Source organism: Equus asinus, chromosome 23 (genome assembly GCF_041296235.1).
Source record: "Equus asinus isolate D_3611 breed Donkey chromosome 23, EquAss-T2T_v2, whole genome shotgun sequence".
In the NCBI taxonomy this organism is placed as follows: Eukaryota; Metazoa; Chordata; class Mammalia; order Perissodactyla; family Equidae; genus Equus; species Equus asinus.
The window spans coordinates 30,655,113-30,681,991 of record NC_091812.1 but is presented as its reverse complement, the minus strand read 5'-3'; the positions used below and the strand labels follow the sequence as shown (position 1 = coordinate 30,681,991).

The window sequence follows — 26,879 nt, the reverse complement described above, 5'->3', positions numbered from 1 at the left end:
CAACTTGTTTAAAGCTTTGTATCCTTTGCCTTTTCATTTCAGACAGGAGAGCTCTTTTTGACATTTCTTATAAGGCAGGTCTAGTGACGATGGACTCCCTCAGTTTTTGTTTCTTCCTCACACTTTATTTCTCAGCTGCGGCACTGGACCCCCAGCTGTCGCAGCACCCAAGGGCACAGAGCTGATTATTACAGTGTTGATTAATACAGTCCCTAAGTAGCTCTCAAATACTTGTACTTTTCTGCATCCTTTCTGAAACCACCCTAGTCGAAGTAAGCAACTAAGTAACTGGATGACTTTAATGACCTCATGTCTCTGATCCTCAATTTCTTGGTTTGTGAAATGAGGCAGTTAGAAGGAACACCAAGTTTCTTCCTTCTCTTTCTTCTGTGATTATCAGAATCTACAACTATGGAGAGACTCAGGGAAAAATCAATTCCAGTGCTTTGGGAAACCATCTCACCTTCTCCATTTAAATTAACTCTTGGGGTGACTGAGATTGTGCCTCCTATCCTCTCATAGCACTGCTCTTAAGGACAGTCTCAGAATCTTCAAGACAACTTAAAAGAAGGCCCTTTCTCTTAAATAGGAATCTGCCTTGTGCCATGTTTTGAGCTGTAGAAAATATTTTAGAATGAGATTCTAGTGTTGGTAACAAATTTATGTACATTGTTAATTCATCTGAAAGCTCCTCTTCTTGAAAATGTCCCATGTGGGGGTAAAGAAGTTCCATGTAAAGGTTTAGTCCATTTTTGTTGACAATCTCTTGAGTGTATGTTAAAAACCTGGATAACAGGATAATGTTAATGGAGATTGGGGGGAGGGACAGTGATGAATGAGTTTGGTTGATTTTCAGCAGTAGTAAGGTCAAAATGAAAGCATTAGAAAAGAAGAGTAGAGATTTAGGTCAGGGCTTTCTATGAAAAAAAAGTAAAAACCATAAGCAAATGGAAAAAGTTTAAGTGACACAGTATGGCAGCTTCCACTGATGAGTTTAATAGGCGGCCATTTTAGTGGCAGAGAGAGTAGACTGAAAAGTGAGGAGAAGTTTGGATAATTCAAGGGACAAGAACTAGAAAAGCAAGGGGTCCCATCCTGCCCTGAGGATTCTTTTGTTCTGAAGTGTGTTAGCCCAGCTGAGTGAAGACCTGGGGAGGATGTTGTAGATCCTCTAAAAGGGGCATCCATCAGCTGCAGGAAGGTGTGCCATCTCGCCCCAAAGCTCATTAGCAGATTGGAAGTGGGATGCTGCATTACTCTGATTAGCATTAATCTTATAATTCTAGGCATAGAACTTTCCTCCACACGAGTCAGCCTTCACACAAAAGCACAGACTCACATGGTGTGGATAAAACACAAGTAACCTTACTGCTGCTTCCCATCTTCCCAGGACCCAGTGGGAAGGAAAACGTGGTTCCCTAGCAAAGAGGGGAGTTAAGGGCTGGAGTTTTCCAGCTCTCCAAGCTGGGTTCAGGTCCCACAAATCGGGGAGAAGTGCAATGCCATCTTTCTGGCAGACCAAGACCTTGGGAAAACTGGGTCCTTCTGATCTGGTTAGGGAACACACAGTACTTCCAACAGCCTCTGCAGCAGGGCAACAGCAGCATTACAAGTGAGATGAGGAACGTTACCTCAGAGCCTCCCAGGGAGAGAGCATTTAGGCCCCTACCGTTTATTGGGATAACTGGTTCCTGGCCCTTTGGAATATACCCAGTCATCCCAGGGCTAGACTTCTCAGGAAAAGTAACTTGCCAGTCCCTTTAAAATTTGCAACTAAAACCTATCTACACTTTTATTTGTTACATATATTGTTGGGGCTTCATTTCAAACTGCTATATTACAAAACTGTTTCAGATAACTTTAAATCCATGGCAGTGACTTTCAAATTCTTTTGATGGCAACTCACAAAATAAATCTATAAATTATTTTTTATCGTAAATCAGTATATACGCACACACACCAAAAGAATATACAAATTTTATGAAACTGCTCTTACCTTTTTACGTGTAATACACTCTAATATTATCTATTCCACTTTTTTTCATTGTTTTTTAAGTGTTTGTCACACCCTCTAGAATTATTTCATAATCCAATAGTGGGTCAGGACCTGCAGTTTGAAAAACACTATTTTAAAATTATTGGTTCCAGGTACCTTAGCTGGTAGTCTGGTATCCAGATTTTTAAAAGGCTTATTAAAATGCATCATCAAAAAGCAATATTTGCTAAAGGACCCTCAGTCTCTATAAAGAGCACTGTCTTGGGGATTGCAACCATAAGTTACCAGATAAATAACCAGCTTTCCTTTGCAGAACTGAGATGTGAGCTCAACACCAAGTAAAAATGACATAAAATCAGAACAAAGTTGGAAAAGGAGGACCACCTCCAAATGCAATGTGTGGTCCTTCTGGGAAACATGCAGCAGCCTAGAGTGAGGTGAGGGGGACAAAACAGAAAAAAAGATTAATGGAGAAAAAATCAAGCTTGTAACTTCTGTCTCCAGGCTTCACAAGGTGCCCTTGTACTTCCAACCCTAAGAGACGGAGTGATGTTCAGCATGACTCCATAATCCTGTGGCCTTGAGAACCTCAGCAGACGTCAGGTAAGTCATTTAAGGATAACTGCAAATTAAATTAGTTCATCCTAATTACGCCAAAATGATAAATTCAAATAAGCAAGGTAATTCAATTCTGAATTAAAAATTTTTTCAATCACTTGACATCTCAAATCAAAGCAAATGGGTAATGTTACCAATTATATCAATTCAACTCTATATTTCAATGCATAAACATATGATGAACAATTAAAATTCTTATGTGATATGCATTTAACTTGTTAGCATTTATGCTACAGTAGGGAACCACACTCGAGAAACAGGGTCATGTCCTTGAAAACCAAAGAAGGTTATCACAAAAGAGTCTTTGTAAGAATCCAGCAACAGAATGAGTCCCCAAAATCTATTAAGTAAACTGTCCCACAGGAAAAGTGAGGCAGATCACACTAGTAAAGGCAACACTGTGGAAGCTTATGAAAGAGTTATCAAGGGAAATATTTGATACATAATAAAAATATTTAGTTTTAGGAAGCAGTATGATAGGCTCTGATATGGTTGCACTTATGAGTACAGGACTTTCATAGGAAGGAAAGAAATGGAAATTCACTGAATGTCTGTGTTTTGTCGTGCATCACTAAATACCTTCGATTACATTATAGCATTGGAAACTAGGAAGCAGAAATGTTAAATAACTTGGTGTAGGCCACACAGTAATAAGTGACAGAACTAGGACTTAAACTCCATCTTCTAATTACACATCCATTATTCTTGTCACATCAATACCACTTTATACTAACTAGTACTCAAAATATGATAGTGCTTAAAATATTTGCTTAAGCGTTTCTTAGGATTTCTGATCAAGGTCAATTCAAATTCCAAATTCAAGGCTAATGAATAAGAAAGAGACCTTTAAAAGGAAAAAAATACGTAAAAAATATACATACATTCCGGGTGGCATTATGAAACTTCAAACTTTCGATATTCTTTGTGTCTCGTGTAAGGATGAAAAAAGTTATCTATTGCTGTATAACAAACCACAACAAAGTGGAGTAGCTTGAAACAGTAACTTATTCTTGTCTCTTATTGTTCTGTGGATTGGCTGGGATTCGCTGGGCAGTTCTTGCTTGGGGTCTCCTAGGAAGTACAGTCAGATGTCAGCTTGGGCTGAAATCCTCTTTGCCTCTATTTTGCCGGATGTCAAGATGGTTCATTTCTGTGTTTGCTGAGGATGCTGGCTGTTATCTTATTCGGGGCTGCCAACTGGAGGGCCTGCATGTGGCCTCTTCATGTGACTTGGGCATCTCTCAAAGTGGTGGCTGGGTTCCAAAAGAAAGCATCGCAAGCGGAAATATTCCAAAAGACCAGGCTTCTTACAGCCTAGCCTCAGAAGTCCCAGAAAGTCACCTCCACAGCATCCTATGGGTTGAGCCAGTCACTGAGGCCTAGGGGGAGGGATGTAGACTCCATCTTTTGATATGAGAAACAGCAGGCAATAAGGGAGGGAGGGAGACTGCCCATCTCACCTTAGTCTTTAGCCTCCCATCTGGCATCTCTACTTTACCCAACTGAGTTAGAAGGGGAAATAGATGATACAACTACAATAACACAAATTATTGTGTGGTGTTTTCTGTATCTCTTTGGCACTCTCTCTTTCTCTGGAAACACAGCACTTCTTGAATGGATGGATAAATGAGTCTCTCCCTTTTCCTCTCTACTCCTTTTTTGCCTCCTCACCTTTCTTTTCTTCTTTTTAACTGCAGATGAAAGGTTAAAAAAAATGTTTTTAGCAGCAACATACTCTAATTAGTAAATCTTATAGTTAGTTTCTACTCAGATCTCCCATTTGATGTCTACCTGCCTGATTCAGTCATCGTCCTATCAGGGAAGGTGATAAGAATGCAAGCAAAGGAGAGAAGAGAGGGAAAAATGGGAAAGCAAAAGTAGATTATCAAGGGAAGAAGGAAAAGAGAAATGGGAAGGGAAATAAATCAGGAGCACTGAACACCGTTAAGCCCAAATGGCTGAAAAGACAAAGGGAAAGAAGCAAATTTTTCCCTTATGATGCTGCATCCATCCTTCCTTCCTTTCCAATCCATGGCCGCCATCGCCAGCCTAGTCTAACCTTATTTCTTAATGCCTGAATTTTTGCTATATCATCTTACCCAATCTCCCTGCCTAGTTTTTACCCCTTAGAAATCATCAAAAATGGGGCCAGCCCGGTGGTGTAGTGGTTAAGTTTGTGTGCTCCCCTTTGGCGGCCTGGGGTTTGTAGGTTCCCATTCTGGCACAGACCTATACACTGCTGATCAGGCCATGCTGTGGCAGGTGAGCCACGGATGAAATGGAGGAAGATGGGCACGGATGTTAGCTCAGGGCCAATCTTCCTCCAAGAAAAGAGAAAGAAATAAAATGAAATAAATCATCAAAAACACTCCTTTCCTCATGGTGCTCTCAATTACAAAAAAAGAAAAGAGAACACTAAATGACTTCTGAAGGATTAAGTCCAATATAAACATTTTAAGAATTTTCATAATCTGACCTAACTTTCCTTGCCACTCTTGTTTCTCATGTCTCCCATATGTGAAGCTCTTTACTCAGCCAGAGCACTCTACTCAATGTATCCAAATACACAGAAAAATGAGACTAGATCTCACTATTACATCATGAAAAATACAAAACCTGAATCAAGGAAAATAACAGACAACAAAAATATTACATTACAGAAAGCAGTGTGGTGACATTATAAGCTTATAATTATAGCGTTATGGTCCAGATCACTTCTCACGAATACAGCCTTCTCCTTTTGTCTTCTGTCCTTTGCTCTAAGGATCCTATCACCAGGAGCATTCCCCGCTGCTCTCTGCCTTCCTAAATCCTGTCTCATCAGGACCCACAACATTAACTGACTAATTTGAAAGAAGTGTGATTAACAGAATTATTCTGGACCTGAAGTCCCTTGTTAACACTACAGCATCAGATTTGATTCTCGGTGGACACCAAGTCACTCAAATTCCATCTCAGTTTTTACTCTGTAGATTTGTTCAGTATACAGTTGATTAAAGGACCATTCCCCCCAGTTTGGTAGATAATTCAACCAGCCTCCAATCCAAAGTTTGTACAACTTTGATTTGTAGTAATTACAAACAGTAATTACAGAAACAGTTAAAACATTCATTGCTAATATTGTAACTCTTTGGGAACCTGATGTAAATGCAGTTTTAAAAAAACAGGATATTTGAAGACAGTAACGTACACCGTGATTAACAAGAATGTGGTGATTAACAAGATTTTGTGGTGAGTGTAGTTTATTGTCAGGTATAATTAAAGCTGTAGATGCTATTCTGAAAGTACAGACTTTAGGGGGCAAGGGAAGAGAGTTTTTGAAGCAAAGTACAAATTAGGAATAATTACAGTGATGGTTATGGAATGTCAACATCCATTTCATCATGATGAGCTCAGTCTCCTTCAAAATTCACTTGAGTCCGGGAAAGCATTAGTGTAAGACAAAAGGCAGCTTTGGCAAAAATACCTTTGAAGTATTAAGGAGTAGAGTGATTGGCAGTCAGCAAACACAAAAATGGACGAAAGAGTAAATGTCTTGATCACCTACGGAAAGTGTACACTTCAAGTATCTTATTAAAAAACCAGTTTTCTTTTTCATGTCCAATGTTGAATGCACCTGGAATGGTTGTTGTTTAATCTATTTTGATCCCCAAACTGGATATAACTAAATGTTTTATGGGAGTTTATAAAGGTGATGAAATTATAAAGAAAAGTAAGTGAAAGATTATCAGACAGGAGAGTGGAGGCTTCTGGGGTGATATCAACATTGTATGATTTGACATGAGTGGTGGGTCTGTGGGTGCTCACTTCATTCTCCTTGTTTATGGTTTATGCGTGTTGCTGTTTACAAAGCAGTTATGTAGAAAATCCGCCGACACTAATACCTTCGACAGTTCATTAGCCCAAGGGTGTCTGTTATGCTTTAACCAGGGCTTTGCTCACATGCCCTTTTGCCCACATGAAGCCAGTTGTGCATTAAGAGATGACACAAACATCTCTTGAAAGAAGAGATTTCTTCTTGTTTTCTAGAAGAAATAGCGAAGCTGGTCTAGCGCTTGGTGATATTTCCAAGCAGTCCTTTTGTGAATGGCCGTGAGAAGATGTCCTTCTTCAGCCAAGGATGAAGTCTTATACTTTGTATTATTTAAAGTACCTGATGCCATGCTACACAACTAGTGTGTGTGCATCCATTCATCTGACAGATATTTATTGACTCACCTTCCAGCTGACTCCCTGGGAAGCCAGAGCAGTTTGCCAACTAATATGGTTAATTGGGATTTGATAAGTGCTATAAAGACACCAGAGATTCAGCAGTTTCTCCCAGCTATCGAACTTATTTTGGCTAATGGATAGCACTCCCACTCCCATTTCAATCTTACAAAGGGATGCTAGAAGAGGATTGACCAGTCAGAAGGTGGAAACTTAATAAAAATTGCAAGTCAGAGATGGGAGGGAATGAAAGCAGCAGAGGAAGAAGGAGGCAGAGACTGGACGGCCAGCAAGGCCTCAGTGCCCTGCACAGTTTAAGCTGAGCCAGATATTCTTCCTGTTTCCTTGCTTGATCTTTGCTTGATCCTCCCTCTTGCCGACGCCCTCACCTGGAGGAGTCAAGCCCAGCACAGATGCCACTGAGACAGGTCAAAGCCAGGGAAAGGTCCTGGGATGAAAACTTGGCTAAGTATGATCCAAACTTCCAAGCAGTCAGAAGTAGAAAGAGGCAGAAGATAAACCTAACCCATTTTTGAAGGGATGCCAAAGGTGAAAAGCAGGAGAACCCAAATTACTCATCAAGTCTAAAGGGGGAGCACAGAGCCAGAAGCTGAGAGGAGAAGAGGAGTCAAGCAAGTCAGTGCCAGGTAAAAACAGAAATAGAGAGTTGAAAAAAAAAAAACAAAGCAAAGCGAAATGAAGGGTCCAAGACAATAATTGGGAGCATTCCTTGGGGTTTGATAATGGATTTTATGGGTTAGCTTAAGTTAAAAGCAAGAGATGTGAGCGGGTACCTTCCTTCCTTCTGACATTATCTCCCACCTTATCAACAGTCCATTGTTACCAAGGCATTAACAACACTTAGCAAAGTCCAGAAGCCCTTTGGGCAGTCTTGCTAAGAACCATCTTAGTCTAGACTGATTTGGCCTTGAGGATGACCACATCTCCTCAGGACAGTTCTCCCTGGATTCCTCCATTGGCTATTTTGGGAAATGACGCACTTGGACAAATGGTCTACCTAAATGAATGATTCAGGTCTGAGCAGCATGAGACACTGGCAGATAGGAATGCCTCCCTTAGCAGCAGGAAATTCAGCACTTACCATGTCCCATGCGGCATGCTCTCCCAGAATACTTTTAATATGATATCCCAGTGTATTTAACATTTTAAAATTACTCCATTTGGTTAAAATCAATTAGATTTTTTTGAGGATCTTGGTCTTTCTCCAACCCAGTTTAAACCATAATTTCCTGAAGACTAGGATTATCTCGCCGTGTTCTTTTTCATGTCCCCGTCGTTTCTAGGCAAGCCTCAAAACGTGAAGTCTGCACTGTGGGTTCATAGCACCTCAGAGATCATCTCGATTCTCCCCATCCCACAGTTGGAAAGTGACCTCAGTCAACGTGGAGTAGAGTGTTTAGTATCAGCCTTAAAATAAGTGTTTTCTTTTTTATTGTCTTTTCTTCCTGTCTGCTTTTCAGAGTAGAAGCAACAGTAATTTAAACTTTTCTGCTATGTGACCTACACTCCACAGGTACCTTATAATAGCTGAGCCAGGGCTTAACAAAGGAATTGGGTGTGTGTGGTATTTGTGTGAGCATGTGCTTGTGTGTGCGTGTGTGTGTGTGACAATCTGATGGCCGATGTGGGATGGGAGATGGGAAAGAATGTTTAGGCACTTGTGTATTTATATCAAAGAGATGGTAGGACCCACAAAAAGGAATTCATTTTTTTGTGATGTTAATGTTATATTTTGGGGGGAGGTTTTGGGGGAGGAAGATTTGCTTCTAAGGGGTGGACTCATATCTCTGTGTGGGGAGGCTCAGTTATAATGACAACTGAAGTCTCTCCTGGCGTTGGGATATTTCATTCTCATAGGGAGAAATGCAATGCTCATTCCTCCTCCCTCACACCCCCCCACCACTTCCTTGGTGCCCTTCCAAGGTAGGGCCCTTGGTGCTGGCTGCTCAGTCCTCCCCCAGGGGTGGCTTTCCAAGGCCAAGAGGGCCAGAGAGGGCTGCTGCCAGAGATGCTTCCGTTCTGGCTCCTTCTCACTCCCCTTCCTGTCTGCTGGGGCTTTTGGTGGCAGCACCTAGTCCTGACGGGGTTAGAGTACCACCCTGGAGCGGATGGTGTGTGCATCAGCAAGTATCCAGTCAATTCATGAGTTATCCTCTGCGTGAGCTGGGCTGTGATGTGCCGTTATCTTCCTGCTCCCATTTTACACTTCACACCAGCTTTCTCTCCAGACACTTGTTTGATCACTAACTACTTCGAATATCATGACCATAGGCTCATTTTTTCCTGTTTTAAAGGATGGTGCTGGTGTGCACAGGGAGCAGCCATGTCAATTTACACATTTGCCAAGGTATCCAATTGTGAGCTGCCTATCAAGGTGCTGACTTTAATACAAGCTTATTACCGTGAGCATTATTTAGCATTTATGTGGCTCCTCACAATTGTTTACCCATTATTTCTCAGCGCTCCCCTGTCCAGGTGATCAGTGTTAGCAACCCGCATTGTAGAGGCAATAAATCCGGGGTCCTGGAGAGGTTTTAGTAATATCCCCAAAAGGACACAAAGCGAATAACCACAGAACAGTGACTTTCCTGGAACCCCTTGAAACTGGCCTGGACCCCTCTCCCTCTAGCATACTTGGCGAGTTCACTCATTCCATCATCTGGTTTGCAGACCTGCACAGGGTGGGCTCTTCTCGCAGATTGCAGCTCAGATACCCTGAGGCCTTCCCTGGCAAGCTTATCTACAACAGCATCCCCTCCCCAAGGCTCTATCACATTCCTGTGTTTATGGACTCCACAGAGCTTAGTGCCACCCGAAGTTACCTCGTTTATGTGAAGTTGTGTGTCTTTGTGTTTGTTGTCTGCACCATTCAGGAAGGTCATCACTATGAAAATAGCAGTCTTGCCTGGGTTGTTCATTGCTGTGTCCATCCTCTTTGTTGAAAGCACCTGTCATTACAGTAGGCACTCAATAATGCTTGTTGAGAGGATGACAAAGACAGACCCTGTAAATACTGTTACTCACACGTCATTTTCTTTGCCTTTTCATCTCTTTCTGGATTTTCTGGCCATAGTCACACATACAGTCAGTTATTCTCAATTACGCTGGAGCTAATGATCCAGGCTGTGGATGGCCCAGGTCCTTGGCTTCCTTCCCTCTCTGGCTTCCTCTCCTCTGGAGATTCCTCCAGATCTTTCGGTCTTTTCTGGCCTTAGTTGAGAGGGGTCGAGAGGAGAGTAGGGCAATGAAAGTCCTATTAGACAATTTTGCAAGTTCTAATAGCTTTTGACAGGTACAAAGTTGAAATTATTGATCCTAAGATTTATTTTTTACCTTATTTGTGGATTTAAAAAAATGCATCTGTTTCATATATGCAGTACAGTGAAAAGTGCTTTGAAGAAGTTAAAAGCACTGTCTAAATGTAAGAGAGAATTATGTATGCATGTAGTCCCATTAACCTTGGTAATTGAGACTTGGTTGTAGATTTAAAATATAATTAGTTTTGATAGAACAGTAGCTCACACTTTTCTACTGGGTAGAGCCAGACAAGGCTTAGAAAACGTGCCTTTGGTAGATTTTATTTTTGAGCCATCAAATCAAGACAAAGCTTACAATCCCTTCAGAGGCTAAAAGGGTGGCAGTAGTGGTGATTTCTCATCAACAAGTAAGAATAGGCAAATGGTCTTAAATGACTGGATTTTCTTGCTTCAAATTTCAGGACAATGAGAATACAGTTTCCTCCGAAAAAATCTTAGGCTGATCTTGGAAGAAAGACCCCCTGGATCATCTAAAAATAAAGTTTTCTATTTAAAGGTTGGTTTTAATGTTCATTATAGCCCTATGTGCTACCAGAAAATGGTATGGCTTTTTGTTTTAAACATAAGGAATCAATGTAATGCCTTATACCTGATAACCTGTGCTGTTGTATTTGGTCCTCCCTACAACTCTGTCCATAGATGTTATTGTTGCCACTTTATAGATGAAAAAACGGAAGCAAAACCATTAAGTGCCTTCCCCAAGGTCTTAAAAGTAGTCACCAAGAAGGTAGTGTGGCTCAAGTCTCCTGACTCCAGTTTACTATTCCCCACAATAATGTTGGAAAACCACATTGGAACGGGAAGACTCATTCCAAGTACTGCTGTCACACCAGCAGGCTTCAAAGGTCAGGCAGATATTTTACTTTATGGTTAAATTGGCCACGTTTGCTCAGTGTGTACTATATCCCAGGCCCTGTGCTTTGCCTTGGGAAGATTCAGAGAAAGTAAAAGACGGATTAGACTTTCCTGGCTCTTACAAGCTGGTGGGAATGGGAGACACATACATACAAACGTGGAAGGGCAAGGGGGACAGTGCACTAAGAGAGATACAGAGCTCTGTGGGAGCAGGGGAGGAGCAGTCTCTGAACACGTTCCAGGAAAGGGGTCGCCTTCCATGCCAAGATGAACTTTGCATGAATAAAGATTTAAGTGAGGACAGATTGAGAAGAGTGAAGAGGGGAATGGGGTGTCGACCAAATTTCATCCACCTGCAATTTTACCTACTCAAATTTTATCTACCATGGCAAGAAGTTAGTGTCTAATATTTTAAAATTACTTTTAAATACAAGTATTTGCGTACTAGTTATATAAAGAGAGGTAAACACCAGAACAACTGTGATAGAAACGGCTCAAGTGGTTTCCACAGGGAATGAAACTGGGGGGATAGGACGGATTGGGGTTGTGAGGTGGGAGAGGGCCTGCCGTGGTTCTTTATAAAGCCTTCAGTACTATTTGGTTTTAAAGGCACAGGTATGGATTCCTTAGATAAATATTAATTTTTAAGTGAGCCTTAAAGAATGAGTAAGCTTTCTCCAAGGAGAGGGAGGAGGTGGGTATTTCTAGCAGAGGACCCAACATTAACAGAGAGAGGCGTCAGGAGAGCAGAGGGCAGAGCAGGTAACCCATTAGGATGACTGTGGAACACACCTCCCTGCGTGGGGACACATGAGCTGGTGCTTGATTGCAGAAGGCCTTCGATAGAAGGGCGCGCACAGACACACACACACACACACACACACACACACTCATGTGGTTGTCGGCAGGAAAGCAATAAAGGGTATTGGGCAAAAGGGTGATATGCTGAGAACTGAGCTTTACATACAGCAGTGGTTCTCACCTTGGAGATTACCTTGCTTGTTAAAATTGCTGGGCTCCACATCAAAGTTTCTTCTTGAGTAGGTCCAGAGTGAGGCCCGAGAATCTGCATTTCTAATAAGTTCCCAGGCAATGCTAATGCTGCTGGTCTGGGAATCACAATTTGAGAAGCAATAATAGAGTAATCTAGCAACAAGGAGAAGTCGAGACTAGAGTAGTGGGAGAATGAAGGTCAAGGGACTGTTCCACCAGGACAGAGCAGAAGGAATGGGGCCCTGATGGGGGGTGATGGTGAGAAAGTCCAGAACAGCAATCAAGAGAACAGACTAACTGCTTCAAAGGATAGAGGACCATTGGGCCATGTTCTGGGTCACACCAAATCACAAATCACTGTTAAATCTCCAGTGCTTGGGCCAAGTATGCCAAGAAGCCCCTGAAATTCATTTTTAAAGCAGCAATCCTGTCTGGAAATTAAGCTGTGAGTTTTACCTTGCTTTCCCTTTCTTCCCCATCTCTAATCTCATTCTAGAGCTATTTAGGTTACAAAAGCATCTTCCAGGGAGAGGGTTCATATCTGCACGTGGTCAGAAAGTGTATCTGTCTGTATATATAAAATAGTATTAAAGCTGGTTTCCTTATAATTTCATTTTAGAACATCCCTGTAGCTAAATGGTGTTCAAAGTAAACATGGAGAACAGAAAGCATCCATCTCTACCTAGTGGGGCAAAAAATGACTGAATTCCCATACCATATAAATACCCCATGAAAACACAGAGGAATCCTTGATCCACCCAACATTCACTGGGTATCTGCCTCGTGGCAAGCACTGCGGATGTGCTTGGGTACAAAGATAAATAAAACGTGGGCTCCACTGCCAGCAGTTCAACATCTAGCAGTCTTTGTCCCACGCTCTTAAATCTTGCTAAGGATTGGGTTTTGTTTGTAATAGAAATTCTAAAGCAGGGACAGAAGAAGTTATCTTTTCTAAATTGCCCACCTCTGTTGTCTAATTATTCCACTGAGGGAAACACTTGGTCCTGGGTTACTTTGCTGAGCTCAGATATGTTTTGCTGACACACAGAGTCTGGGCAGCATCCAGCCCCCCATTTACTCCCTGGTCTTTAAGTCTAGTAAGTATTTTATCATTTACACCTTTCGATGTCCAAAGAGAGTGCCGCTCGGGGTTTAAAACATGTAATTTCCTTTACTACCTCCCCAAATAACGGGGTCATTTCAGGACCAGGACAGTTTGGCACTGGGACGTGTTTCCCAGAAGTACTAATAGTTCGAGAGAGGAGCAAGTGTCTTCACAGCTGCAGGTCTGGGTGCCGAACTTTCTACTGTCGGTGAGAATCATGTCCCAGTGAAAAGGTAGAAGTGAACCAACCCTCAAAGGGATAAGGTGACAGGGAGTGGTGTTTACTTGAGTCAGAGAGTAACTGAAAATGACTTCTGCAGCTGGAATAAAACAAAGGGTTGAAGGTCAACTTCCTCTTTGATTTTGGCTAGTCAGCAGTTCAAGCAGCCTTTTCAAATGTTTCGTGTCTGCTGACTTGTCCAACTCTATAAAAGACCCCACATCTTGCACCAACCTGTACCTCTTGGGCACTGGAGCGAAACAAAAGGAAAAATGTTCCGTCTTATTAGAATTAATGAAATCATGCCACTCACATCCGTCCACGTTACTCCACTTTGGCCACCACCAGTGTGGTCCATGCTGACATCATTTCTCTTGTAGATTACTGCAGTGGCCTTCTCACTGGTCTCTCACATCCTGTTTACCCCATCCAAAGCATTCTTCACATTAAATCACTGTAATTCGTTAATTCACAGTATTAATTCACAGTAATCTTTTGGAAACTCGAATAATACAACTAAAATCTGAATACCCTACACATATAAATAAATCCTGACTTAAAAATTTCCCCTGGCTCCCCATTGCGCCAAAGACTTAACTAGTTGATTTGGCCCGGAGAACTCTGCTTAATCTGTGCCTCCCATTCTTTTCCCTCTTCTTGTTGCATCACATTCCTCCCTCCTCACTCTCTCTGCTCTCATCACCCAGATTCCTCTGCCTGGAGCACTTCTCCCTCCCTGCTTTGCCAAGTTGTCTCCTACTCACCTTTTACCTCTTAAGCCTGATCAGCTCCTGAGGGATGGGTGAGGAAGACCCTCTTCTCCCTGGTTAGGCCCAATCCCCATGTTTTAAACTCCCTTGGCACCGACAACCAGCTCATGAACCCTTCATAGAATGTAACATGGGACATTTACACAATCTTGTCTGATTAATTTCTGCCTGATCTCCCCTCTAGACTGTAAGATCCATGAAGGCAGAGACTCTACCTTTTTGCTTACCATTGTATTCCAGAGCCTGGCATAGTGTCTGGCACATGTTAGGTACTAAATAAATTCATTCTGAAGGAAGGAAGAATGCATGAGTGGTAAGTTGATACTTCTAAAATAATAAAGAGGAGGCCTAGCATTTTAAATGAGTGCTAATAATGGGTAGCACATATTAAACTTCTAGTGTTAGGTAAACACTGTTCAAAACTCTTTACTCATTCATTCCAGTTCCGAGGACCAACCCTATCAGTACACGTCAGTATCTGCACATAATAGATGAGATCTGAGACTCAGGCTACTTGTGCAAGGCCAGGCAGCCAGTGTAAGGTGAAGCCTTAACAGTTGTCAATATTGTTACTCTATTTATTACTATTCTCACCTTGGTGGACTTGCTAAGAGTGCCATCGTCAAAGGGGGTGGTGGGCAGGCACAGCCCTGCCCCCAGGCCTCTGAGCGCCTTCTAAGGCTGGGCCTGGAGTGAGAGTTTGGGGGCCCAGGGGCTGTGAGGTCCTGCCCACCGTAATGGAAATGGCAGATGGAGGAAAGGATCCTTCGGGCAGGGCAGTGGGGAAGGTCACTCAGGCATCCAGAAACCTTCCTCAGAACCTGTCTTTGAATTAGATCTCAACTCATATCTTCCAGAAGCCTGAGGGGAGATGTCTGGCCATGTTGCTGGTGCTGTCGTCCTCAAGAAGCCAAACAGGCTCTCAGAGTCTCTCAGGCCCTGCCCCCGGACGTGGCCCCACCCCAGAGCATGCTGGGCAGGACCTCCCCGTAGATCCCTCCCATTGCCAATATATTCCTCCAGAGGACTCTGAGCTCTGCTTGGTGTTTCCAGCTGTGATGAGGTAAATGTAGTCTTGGTCCTCTGGAAAAGTAGATAATTAAGGCAGATAGTCCACACATGTGAAAGTGTTGTGACTTGGAAAGGGCGGGCAGATCCCAGGTTGGGAGGATTAAGGAAAGCATTGAGGGAAACCTTTCAGTATGGTGGGAAGGAAGGAGGAAAGAAGAGATGGAGGATCTCATTTTGGTTTTGGTTTTGTTTTGTTTTGAAGTTTTTATGCAGAAAAGTTCCCATCTGATGACCTCTCTGTTTCCCTCTGGTGGTCCAGCACATATGATCAGTGAGCGAGGAGTGTGGACAAGGTGTAGGAAAGTGGAATTGTTTTGAGAACTTAGGCAAGCGAGTTGACTGAGAAAACAATCACAGAAGCTCCCCCGAGACAGGGCCTCTGTTTGTTGCCTCCACTGGGTGTCCCAAGTGCTTGGAAGAGCGTCTGGCACATGGTAACACAGGAGGAATGAGTGGATTCTGAGGCAGTGGTGGAGCTGAGCAACAGATGTAGAACAGAAGTTTATGGGGCACAAAGACACTTGTGTGATTTTATCCAAGAGGAAGCAGGCCCTTATTTGAAGGCAGTTCTAAAAGAGGCAGAGTTGGATTTTGCTAGACAGGACGAATGAAAGAAGGGGATAGGCTGTTTAGAGCAGAGCAGTATATTTAGGTTTAGGATTAAGTGATGCCCCATGAAGTTTTCCTTGGAGAGGGAGGAAATGAAGACAAAGGTTGTCAGGTGAGCAGGGGAAAGTATAGAGCGGCTTGTAGTTCCTGAATAGGTTGAGGAATTAGCATGCTGAGGGCATAAGCTGAGAGGATAAAGGGTGGAATGTCAGACTGTATTTTTTCAGAACACACAAGTGTTGCTGGTGATAAGTTCTAGGCTATGGCCATAACTGAACTGGAATGAAGGTAAAGGACTCTAAGATGAGAAGGAGCAGACAGTGAGAGATCAGATCATTGGATGGTCTATCCACATGGATGTTGGGGCCTCTGATTGATTCCTTCCACTTTGAGTTCCTTTCCTGTCCTCCACAGAATTGGCATTTCCTCTAACTCTAAGCTTCAGTCCATGGCATGACTCTGGACAAGAAGGCAGAAATGGGGTGGTGAGAGAGAAGGCTGAAGTAGACATCCGTTTTGTTTTTGTTTTTATTTTGACACTCAGCATTCGCTCACCTTCTAAAAATAGTCCTTCTTTTGCCCTCTGGGGATCTAACCCCGTTGTCAGTTTCAGTCCATGTCAAGTGGAGTTGTTTATCACTAACGCTCTTACTTTAAAGGAGGGCATTGAACTCAGGCTTGGCCAAAAAGATTGGTGCATGCTTTTGGCAACAGTGATTGGTCAGGGATGGGCATGTGACCCAACTGCAGACAATAAGGCACAGTGGGACTTTTGAAGGGACTAGTGGGAGAAACAACCCATTTTTAGCTGTGCTTTTAGTTTGGAAGATGTAGCTACGAACTTGCCAGACAGACTTACAAGGTAGCCAGTCCAGAATCTAGAGCAGAGAAATGGATAGAAACTGAAACTTGATGACATCAGCTGAGCCCCAATATGAATCCTCCTGCCTGAGGGCAGCCTTACTCCCAGACCTTTTTCAGGTGCCTGAGTCAACAGATCCTGTTTTTAAAGTCAGTTGAATTGTACTTGCCATCATTTACATCCAAAGAGTCCCTCACAGTGTAAGGGGGCTCTCCATCCCTGGCTCCCTCTTCTGTGCTAGCACTCTGAATATATATTACCTTCTCTGTCCTTCAGGTCGTGCCCTTCTATAAAAGAGGGTAAAGAAACCTACTTCAAAGCATGGTAAAGTTTAAATGGGATAATATACATAAAAAGCATAAATTTGTTTCACAACATTGAAGTACAATAAGCAGTACTTAATTTTTCTAAATTAAATTAAATCTGGCTCAAAGACCCCATTTTAAAGGGTAGGAAGATATACAATATTAGTCATTAATGGGAGCTTTTTGCCTATTTAGTTAAGTATTCACCATCAAATATGTAGGTAAGAGCCTGTGACCTTGAGTCCATCTTGGTTGCCCCTGGGATTTTCATTGCCCAAGCCCTTCAGGCCCGTTGAAAGGCCAGTGGCTGCACAGCCTCTGTGCTAAGTGTGAGCAATGCCGTGTCTTGCGACAGCTCTCAAGATGATGGGGCTTGATGATTAGTCATCTCAGCATCATCACTTCATCCCTTAAAACATTGTGCTGTCTCGTAGAGGACTTCCACACAGAACCCGTCCACCTAAGGGACTCGTCTCTACATCCTGATTGTCAGGGTCTTGGAGCCACCGCTACCTTTAGGCAACTCTCCTTCTCTCACCCCAGCACTTGTGTCAACCCCTATCTCCTCTCTCCTTGGAGCAGCCAGCTAAAGTCTCCTCCCACATGAGGGTCGGGACAGGACTGTACAACAGGTATCTCACAACTTCTGTTTTGGTTCAGGAAACATGAAAGCCATTAATAACTCCTGAACCCAGAAGCCCAGAACTTCCTGTAAGACAAATGAGGAAAGGTAACTTTTATTCCTTCTGGAGTCCCCTCAGGTGGAGGGTAGAAACAGCCTTATCCTGCTTCAAATGAAGGTTGCCTCAAGCTGGGCAAGAATCCCTGCAAAGGAAAATTACCTACTCTTGTCAGCCCAACCCCCTCCCACAGTGAAGCATTGCTAGACTTGCATAATACTCAGTTCCTTCTCTACCTCCTGGCCCCCATAGAAGGAAGGAACAGACACCGAGTCTCCTGGGAGAGATAGGGAGGCAGCCTCCACAAATCTCTGAGCTTCCACTTGGCCTCCCTAAGGAAGACCAAACGTGTCCTTGTGACCCCAGGAAAATAGCCTAATTTAGGCTCTGATCCAGGGCCGATGGAAGTTCCAGAGGAAAGGCCTCAAGAGGAGCCCTGGGGCCAGCCCCGGGGCCAGCCCCGGGGCCAGCCCCGTGGCCAAGTGGTTAAGTTCGCACGCTCCGCGTTGGCGGCCCAGGGTTTCCCTGGTTCGGATTCTGGGTGTGGACATGGCACCGCTCATCAGGCCACGTGGAGGCAGCGTCCCACATGCCACAACTAGAGGGACCCACAACTGAAATATACAACTATGTACTGAGGGGATTTGGGGAGAAAAAAGAGAAAAAAAGAAGAAGAAGATTGGCAACAGTTGTTAGCTCAGGTGCCAATCTTTAAAAAAAAAGAGAGAGAGAGAGAAGAGCCCCTTCTCATAGCCTGGGCCCCTTCATTGTGGCTGCAGATTAGGGCACAGTTCTGAGTGTTAATCCATGTGAAGGCTGCCTCAAGAAAGCTGATTCCCTTAGGCAGCACCTGGTACCAGAGAAATTCACAGTGCCTGAAGCTGGGATCTGGGGTTCCCATACCCAAGCCGCATCAAGATACCAGTCAATTCATGCATTTTATTCGCCCTGACATTAGGTTTGGAGTGTGGGCTTGAGGGTATAAAAATTCAGGTAACCCATTCCCATCACATTCTATGTCACTGAAAATTCTTCAGGCGCCACAGAATATCATGTAAATGAGACCCCACCCCCACCCCCCACGCCCCCCAAGCTGCACAGCACTGAACTCTGGGTATAAGCAGCAAGCCCATGAAATCTGTTTCTAGAGAAATTCATCCTCATCTCTCCAGTCACTGTTCAGCTAATACGTTTTCCTTCTTTTGGTAAGAGTCCTGCTTTCCCATAGGAACTGGAATCTGGGAAAAAGGAAAACAGTACTAGAAGCAGAACAAGAGTGTGGGATCACTCCTGGGTGGTACTGTCACCTCATTTGGACAGTTCACTGCCTAGATGTGCTGAGTGTGCGAATTGTGTCTCGTTGCCTCGTCCAGTGTTTCTCTGAATAGAAGCAAATATCTGGGCACCAGGTATGACTTGTTTTGTGACCCCAGCCAGTAAGTCAGCCCTTTTGAGCCACCACCTCTCCCTTGGTTAGAAGCTCTTTGGCAATGGGTTCATGGAAAACATCCCAGAATGGGAGCTACATGCTGAATTTCCTATACTGGCTTTGCCATCGATTGTGTGATTCATTCTCTCTGATGTTCAAGCTGTGAGAAACAAATTTGAAATGATGGATGTGCTATATTAAATATATCAATAAGAGCAGAAGTTAAACCTTGCAACCTGTAGGGTTTGCTTCCTCTATAAGCCTGGCTATCTCTATGGGAACTGAAGGTTGCTTCTTTAGGCCTATAGTCAGGCAGCTAGAGCAGAGTGGAGATACGGTGGCGGAGCGAGGATGAGCCGTCTTGCACCTAATTTTTCCTCCCCTCTAAGTCTGAATACTGGCAGTGGTGAGGCAGGTGGTTCTAAGGGCTCCTTTCACTTTACCATTCATGATGACCCCACACCGCCTTTACCTCCATGCCACCTTTCCCTCCTTCTTTGGATGCTTCAATCTCTTTGATGTTTTTCTTACCAGACGTTACTCCGCTTAGCCATTAAACAGCTTTAACTTTGATGACGTGGATATGGATGAGCACAAGGATCCACTTGGTCCCTTTGGTCACTTTTGCTTCAGTGAACTCAGTGGGATGTCCAAGAAGAAACCCTTGTGTTAGGAAGAGTTCTAAGAGGTTCCAAAGATCCCTTCTTTTGCTAGTCACACCCTTGTATAAACTGCTCCCCTTGAGTGTAAGCTGGACCTCATGATTTGCTTCTGACTAATAGAATAAGGGAAAGGTGATGGGATATCATTTCCCTCATTAGTTTACAAGATTGTGACTTCTGTCTTGCTAGCAGACTCTCTCCTGGCTTTGATGAAGCAAGCTGCCTTGTTGGAGAGGCCTACATGACAAGGAACTGAAGGTTGCCTCCAGCCAACTCCAGCCAACAGCCATCCAGGAATTGAGGCTCTCAGTCCAACAGGCCTTGAGGAACTGCATCCAGCCAGCAACTGTACAAGTGAGCAAAGAAGTGTGTATTTCCCCAGTCAAGCCTTCAGATGAGACCCCAGCCCCAGCTGACACCTTAATTGCAGCCTTGTGAGAGACCTTGGAGCAGAGAACCCGGGTAGGCCTTGCCTAGATTCCTCACCAACAGAAACTATGAATTAATAAATACTTGATTTTTTAAGCCACTAACTTTTGGGGTATTTGTTATATAGTAACTAACACACCCCTAAATTACTGTAACCTTGGTGTAAGATGTAGCATGGCTGGGAAGGCAGGCACCAAATGAGAGGACAACCTCCTTGACAACATTCCTGGAGATACTGTCTTCAATCTCGCAGACTATCCCAAGTTCTCTTAGCTGCAGCGGTATCATTGTGCTTCCCCCAGCCCTGATTAGTCTCCAGGAGGTGAGGCCTAGGTAAGGTAGTGCTGGGTGGAGTGGATGGCCAGGATGTGGGGTGTTAATCTGTCTGGAAGGGACATTTTGAGCTCGAAGTGACCCTCAGGGATCATGAGGAGTGATGATAAGGTCATTCTTCCCCTCCTCATTTTTTCCTTCCTTTTCCACTCACTCCACCATTCCTTTTTCCCTACTTGTTGTCTCCTTTTGCCCCAAATTCTGGGTGGCTGCCCGCTGATCATTCCTACAAGTGATAGCCAGGTGATCTCTTGGTCTTGCAATAATTCTACCAAGCTGGGCATCCTGAGGAAGTTTCCCTCGGGAGCGGCTCTGCCCATTCCTTGAGGTGTCCTCACATGCAGGGAGACCTCATTGTTGAGCTCAGAATGTGCCTTCTAGACAGATTAACACCCCACATATAACAGATTCTTTGGCGGGACCCACCCAGTTCCTGGACCCTGCCCTGGCCACTCCAGTGTCCACAATCACAAAACCCATCCATACACACACCTGCACTGACTGCTCACCTGTGAGATACTCAGGAATCAGCAACTTTTTCTAAATGAAGGTAAGTTACGGTTTTCAGGAAAATATTCCTATCTCTGGTCCTTTTCAGAGCTGCGAGTTCTCTCCTCCCTTCTGCTCCAGGAAGGGTAGAGGAAGGGGAAGGGTGGACTGCTCCCCATTTTCGTTAGGGTCAGCTGAGGCGTGGGGACGTGGCCCACCACCCAGACTTCCTGAGGGAGAGAAAGGCTCTTAGGAGCAGGTGACATTCGTTCCTCACCAAGAGATCCAAGAGCAACATTTCCCCCTGCCACTCACCTCAGGGCCTAAACACCCCCACACTTCCAATTCCAAAACTTTCTGAGGCAACAAGGGGAAATTCTGGCTGTATCCTTCCAGAGGAACGCATCCCACCCTGCAGCTGTGTATAGTTCAGGATAGTGAGGGAGCAGATGGAAAGACAAGTTGAGCCAAGTTCTGGACTTGAAGGGTTTTTCTCATTTTGAAAAGGCCCGGAAGTTTTTAGAGTAAACTTTTTGTACTTTTTATGAAAAAGTAAAGTGTTTTAAGTACAGGCCATCTGAGTAAGGTCAAATACAGGACCCAAGATAAGACTGAGAAAGCCACTGTCAGGCCCCCTACAAGGGACTGGTCATCTTGCAGAAACCAAAAGAGGAAATCAGTCAGAGCTGACTTCCCTCCTTCCTTTCCCTGAGCATAAGCCCTGGGAACCCCAAACCCACTCCCCCAAAGCACCACACAGAGAACACTACTCTCTCTTAGCAGAAACATTTATTGAGGATGATCAGTATCCTTGGTTGTGCTAACCATGGTTCTCATCAGAGGATGTGTTCTCGTGAAAACTGCAATGCTTTCTCAACAAGGACTGAATGATTTCTTTGGGGACATTTTTCCTCCCTGGAAGTGTTGGAGAAGCATTTCCTGTTTGAATAGAAGAGTCAGATCTCTGAAAACAGTGCTTTCACTAGAGGTGAGGGTGGCCGGAGGGACGTGGCATACATCATGCATGCAGGTGGGTCTTGGATGGGGCACAGACTCCCTGTAGGGTGGGGAAGGGGGTTGACTCTGGCATAAATGCTGGTCCTTGAAGGCCACAACTTTCCAGGGCTGTCTGATCCTGTCTCTTTTCTGTCTAACCCTTGTACGAAAACTCTTGTCAGGAGGGACAGCATCTTGGCTGCAGGACGTGGTCCTTGCCCCTTCCCCTGGCTGTGGGTCAGAGAGAGCCCCGTAGTTGGAGGGATGTCCCTCGTCAGGCTCTACCTGGGCCTGCAGTTCCCCCTTCCGCTGACTTAACTCTGCAGCCTCAGGTTCGTACCTACATGCCAGTTTCTCCTCTAGGATCTTCCCGATGGCTGCCATGAGCTCATGAGCTTCAGGAGGCCCACAGCTCACGAGAGCTGCACTTTGAGCTGGGTCTCGGAGCGGTGCAAAGGTTGACGTGAACTTGGCTTTTTGCTGGGGACTTTCCTGCCCTGTGATTTTTTTCTTGGAATTAATCCACTGAAAAAACTGCCTCATTTTTTTTCTGAAGTAACTTTCAGGAGGGAACTGTTCGTTCTGTGACAGATACGGGGAAGCGCCCTCTAATTCTCTGTCCTCAATAGAGTGGCTCTTCTTTCTGGCTTTAGACGTCCCACCTCCTGAATCCTCGCTTCCACATTCTCCTGCTCTGGAGTCCAGAGGTCTCACTGTCTTTGCAGCTGTTGGGAAATTCCTATCCTGGCATTTCCATGAGACATGCTTAGAGGCCCTGGGTTCCCGCCAATCCCCATTGTCCTGCAAGTGGACTTGCAGCACCTGGGAAGCTCCCATGTCCCCACTGGAGACGCTTTGGGACTGAGTCAGTGAGGAGTCGGAAGGCAAGCTATCTGAAGTAAGGGATATGTCAGCGGGAGAGCCTTTAGGCTGGCTATGTTCCTTGCTCTTTAATTGAAACTTCCACTCGGTAAGGAGCTGTTTTTTAATGTCTGATGGTTTGGAATCTTGGGGAACTGGTATTTTTGGTGAGGGACATTCGCTGGTCAGGGTAGTTTCTACTTTGCTCATATTGATATTTACCATTTGGGAGCTTCCCAACTTGTTGGTTGTCAAGATGTCACAAGATTGTGATGTAAGAACGCACAGCTCCTCAGCCTTGAATATCTCCCTGAAGTTCATGGTGGACGTGGAAAAATGTTTTCAATTATTCTCCACCATCTCTTGGCCCTGAATGATATCCTGTCTATCACTGGAACTCCCATTCTCATCCCTTGGCACATGTCCAGCCCCAGCTTGCCTTGTGGGCACCTCTGGGCTGCATCTGCTATTGTCTAGTGCAGTCTTACTCTGACTCACTTTGTCTATAAAGCTGTGTGTGAGGATCTCTGAAGTCTGTCTGCCATGCTCGATTGCCTGGATGTCCTTGGCAAGCTCCTGGTCGATAGAGTGGGATGGTTTTAGGGCCCCCTGTCCTTCGTTGCCCGCAGATGAGGTAGCAGGGAGTGGAAGATCCAGGATGGGGACTGAATTCGTTGTTTTCACCTTATTTCCCTGGAAACTTTTAGAGCTTCCCTCAAGGGGCTTGGAAACCTCAGCTTTGGAATCCACCCCAGAAATATAGGTGGCTGAGGAGAGAAAGTCAAATTGGGGAAGAGGCCGTGTTTTGGCTTCTCTCAACTTATAGGATTTTATGGATTCAAGAACTTTGAGGGGTAGGCCCCACCTCTGACTCACACGAAACCTTATAATATGGGCTTCTAGCACCTATCGGGTGTTGGGATCCAGAAAAGAAAGCTCTGGAGTGGTCATCTGGGTGTGGCCCCCACCTACTGTTATGTTTTTCAAATGTCTGTTTTCCATCTTGTTCTGGGAACTCCCAGAAGGAGGGGATGGGTTGTCCTCAGCCAGCCATGAATGCCACACCCCGAGGGGGATCCTCCCCGCAGTGATCTGCCAAAACTTCTGGCTTAGATGTAATCTAAGAATGGTTTTCATTTCATTCTGGTCTGTGTCCTTCCTTGAGACATTTAAGAGTTCATTCCCTGAGTAATTCCTTGAGTGACACACACAGCTACTTTTTGTCTCTGAGGCAGCCCTCAGACTCTTTAGTAGGTAGCATTCTGAGACCCTTTGAGGACTGTCTTCTGTGCTCTTCTCTAGGATATATCCAAGATTCCTCTTCGTGTCCTGCCTCAGTTGAAACTTTGTTAAGATCGTCTCATGGAAGCTTCCTGGGAAACTCAATTCAGTCTCTGCTAGATCCTTGCTACTCTGGCCCTGAAGCTGATGGAGCTGTGAGTGAGCATGTCTGCCTTTTTGCTGAGATGTTTCTGTGCATTTGCACAGAGACTCTAGATTCCTACTTGCATGGAGGCAGCAGTATGAGAATAGCCTCCTTGGAATGTGGAGCTCCATTTTATCCTGGGGTTCACTGGTGATATGAAAATGGCCAGGAAGGACAGAGACTGGTACATAGGCATGGGAGGACTGGCTGACCAAAGGAGGGGTGAGAGCTTGAGGACAAGTGGCTTCTTGAGATTTTTGGAATGCGGGGACTAAACCCCACAGACTTTCTTGTTGCTTCTGCAACATGTGCCATTTGAGGTGTTGATTTTCATTTGAGCTATGAGAGTCTGACTGAATCTGGGATCTATGGAAAGACACTCCATGGTCCCTAATCTGGGATGGAGAAGAAGATGGTAGGATTGAGAGTGGGGATTGAAGGTGGGCATGGGGCTGGACCTGAGTGAAAGGTGGGGGCTGGGATTGGGGGTTGGTCTGAGAGAAGGGTTGCGGATGTACATCGGGGAGGGGAGGAGGGTGAGAATGGGGAAGTGGTGGAGAGTCTTGATCCCACATCTTGACTGCAGAAGCATTACAGATTCCATTGAATAAGACAAAATTAGACCCTAGTGGGGCACTACTACTAGAAACCAGGAGAGTGGCCACCAGGGACTCACTGTGCAGAGAGGGAAGACCCCAAAAGAGCTGGGTATATTTCTGCTGCAAGTTTTCTCCCAAAGTCTTGACATACAGTAGCTGTTGACAAGTGCTCAGCTGCTCTGGTTTGCCTGTGATGTCCCAGCCAGTTTTGGGGGCTGTGGTGTCTTGTACGTCAAGTGGCTGCAATGAATTCCCTGAAGACATCCGTTGGTTTTCTGAGCACATTTGTTTTGAAAATAGTCCTTCCTCCTTTTATTTCTTCTCTAAAATCTGGAAATCCATTCTTTTTTTTATTTGTCTTGCCAAGAATGCCTGGCCGTTAAGGCCAAGGAAAGAATGGCTGCTGGCCTCCATGCGATTGGTAGCAGAGTCTCCCCAGAGACAGGTCTCTGGTAGACGGAGGGAAACTTGCTCTCGTTGAAAATGAGAATGTGATAATGTGGGGAGGAACATGTTCTTGGCAGGAGCCTGACAACAAGAGAATTCTGAAATGGACAGACTTGAATGGTCAGTGCCTCTGACTGTTGGGACATAAGTGGACAACCCACCAGGGCTATCTGGAGATGAGTTCTCTGGAACAGACTTCAATAAGATGGAAACCGATTTAGATCGAGTCACGGTTAAAGGGTGGTCTGTCGGTGGTGAGACAGACAGACTTGGTGGTGCGTGATGACAAGCTAATGAATCATTGGGATTGATTATCTGGGACAAATTTGGTAAGGTGTTAATATCTTGGGAAAGGGTGCGGTCAAGAGAGAAGATCGTATTCAGAGACAGAGTGGCCTCTGGTTGGAGAATAGGACCCGTTGCCTGGGTGTCATGTGGTGGGAGAGGGGGAAGGGCAAGGGGTTGGGGTGGGGAATGGTCTGCTGGGAATTTGGACTCCAAGGGAGGAAAAGGCTCTGGTGGCATAGAGTGACCCGGTGGTGAGGGTGAAAGAAAGTCAGCTAAGGGTGTCGTTGGGTTAGGTGAGAGGACGGAGGGGGGCGGTGGGGAAGGGTCAGGTGGAGGGGATGGTGTTAGGTCTCCTGGAGGGACTTCTGAGAAGGCAGAGGACAGAGTGAATGATGACTCAGTCCCAGAAGCTGTGGAAGCCAGAGAGGACACAGAGGTGGTATCATCTTCCAGGTCCTCCAGGAACAGCAGCCGATTGATCTCAGCAGTTGTGCTATTACACACCTCACAGGAGGGGTCTGGACATAGCAGTTGACGAAAGCAGATGGTATCGTGATGCTGGCCCCGGGGACTGAAGGAGACAGGAGATACATCGCTGCAGCCAGGACCAGAACAAATATATGGGGCCCTGGCAGGTCTGACAGAGGTAGGGGCACCCATTGCATACTGTCCTTTCACATCCCCCCACTTCCTTGAGCTCACAATCTATGTTGTTTCCTTCTCCCCAAGACTTTCACAATCTGGATTTCAAAATCTGAGGATTTTCCCTCCCTTATCAATCTCACGTTTCACTGAGGCCCTAGAAATTCTTAGACCCTACTAAGAAGTGGGATACAGGAAAGAAGGATCGTGTTTAGTCACCTTTGCAGCAGAGGAAGCACCTTCCTTGCCTCCTCTGCTTCGCTCTGGCAAGCTCTCCAACCTGGGAAACCAGGAAAGTGATGAAGACAGAAGCAAAGAGATCTTTCAGGAGGCAGAGTAGAATGTCCTTTATGGTACCCTTGGTAGATTGGACTTGGAGAGCTCCAAGAATTAGGATTCAAGATCGCACAGTTAATGATAATAATAAAGCTCACGTATGTATGTTGCTTTATCATTCACAAAGGGCTTTCATTCATATATGTATGTCATCCCATGTGAGGCTCAAAAACACCATGTGAGGAACATAGGTCACTGGTTACTTCAAGGAAGAATCTGATCATCCAGGAAGTCAAAGTACTTTCACAAGGTCAGGAGACAGAAGTTCTGACTCTTGACATCTCATATGGCCACTTATTGGGCAACGCCCA

At 44.8% G+C, this 26,879-nt stretch overlaps 1 protein-coding gene across 26 annotated transcripts in view; it reads left to right on the top strand.

Annotated features, from left to right (window-relative positions):
* The window catches only part of LOC123284727 (annexin A1-like), an 85,679-nt gene that overhangs the window by 24,108 nt on the left and 34,692 nt on the right, over positions 1 to 26,879 (top strand). Inside the window, exons 9-14 of one of the 26 annotated variants that reach the window (XM_070495848.1) lie at positions 2,501 to 2,599; positions 10,563 to 10,657; positions 18,842 to 19,040; positions 19,915 to 20,184; positions 24,133 to 24,266; positions 26,044 to 26,671. The gene's annotated coding sequence lies outside the window, so the exon portion shown is untranslated. Of the gene's footprint in view, positions 1 to 2,500; positions 2,600 to 10,562; positions 10,658 to 14,961; positions 18,284 to 18,841; positions 19,041 to 19,911; positions 20,256 to 24,132; positions 25,118 to 26,043; positions 26,672 to 26,879 lie in introns of those variants that run through there. The other 25 variants (XM_070495843.1, XM_070495852.1, XM_070495853.1 and 22 more) reach the window with 25 other exon arrangements.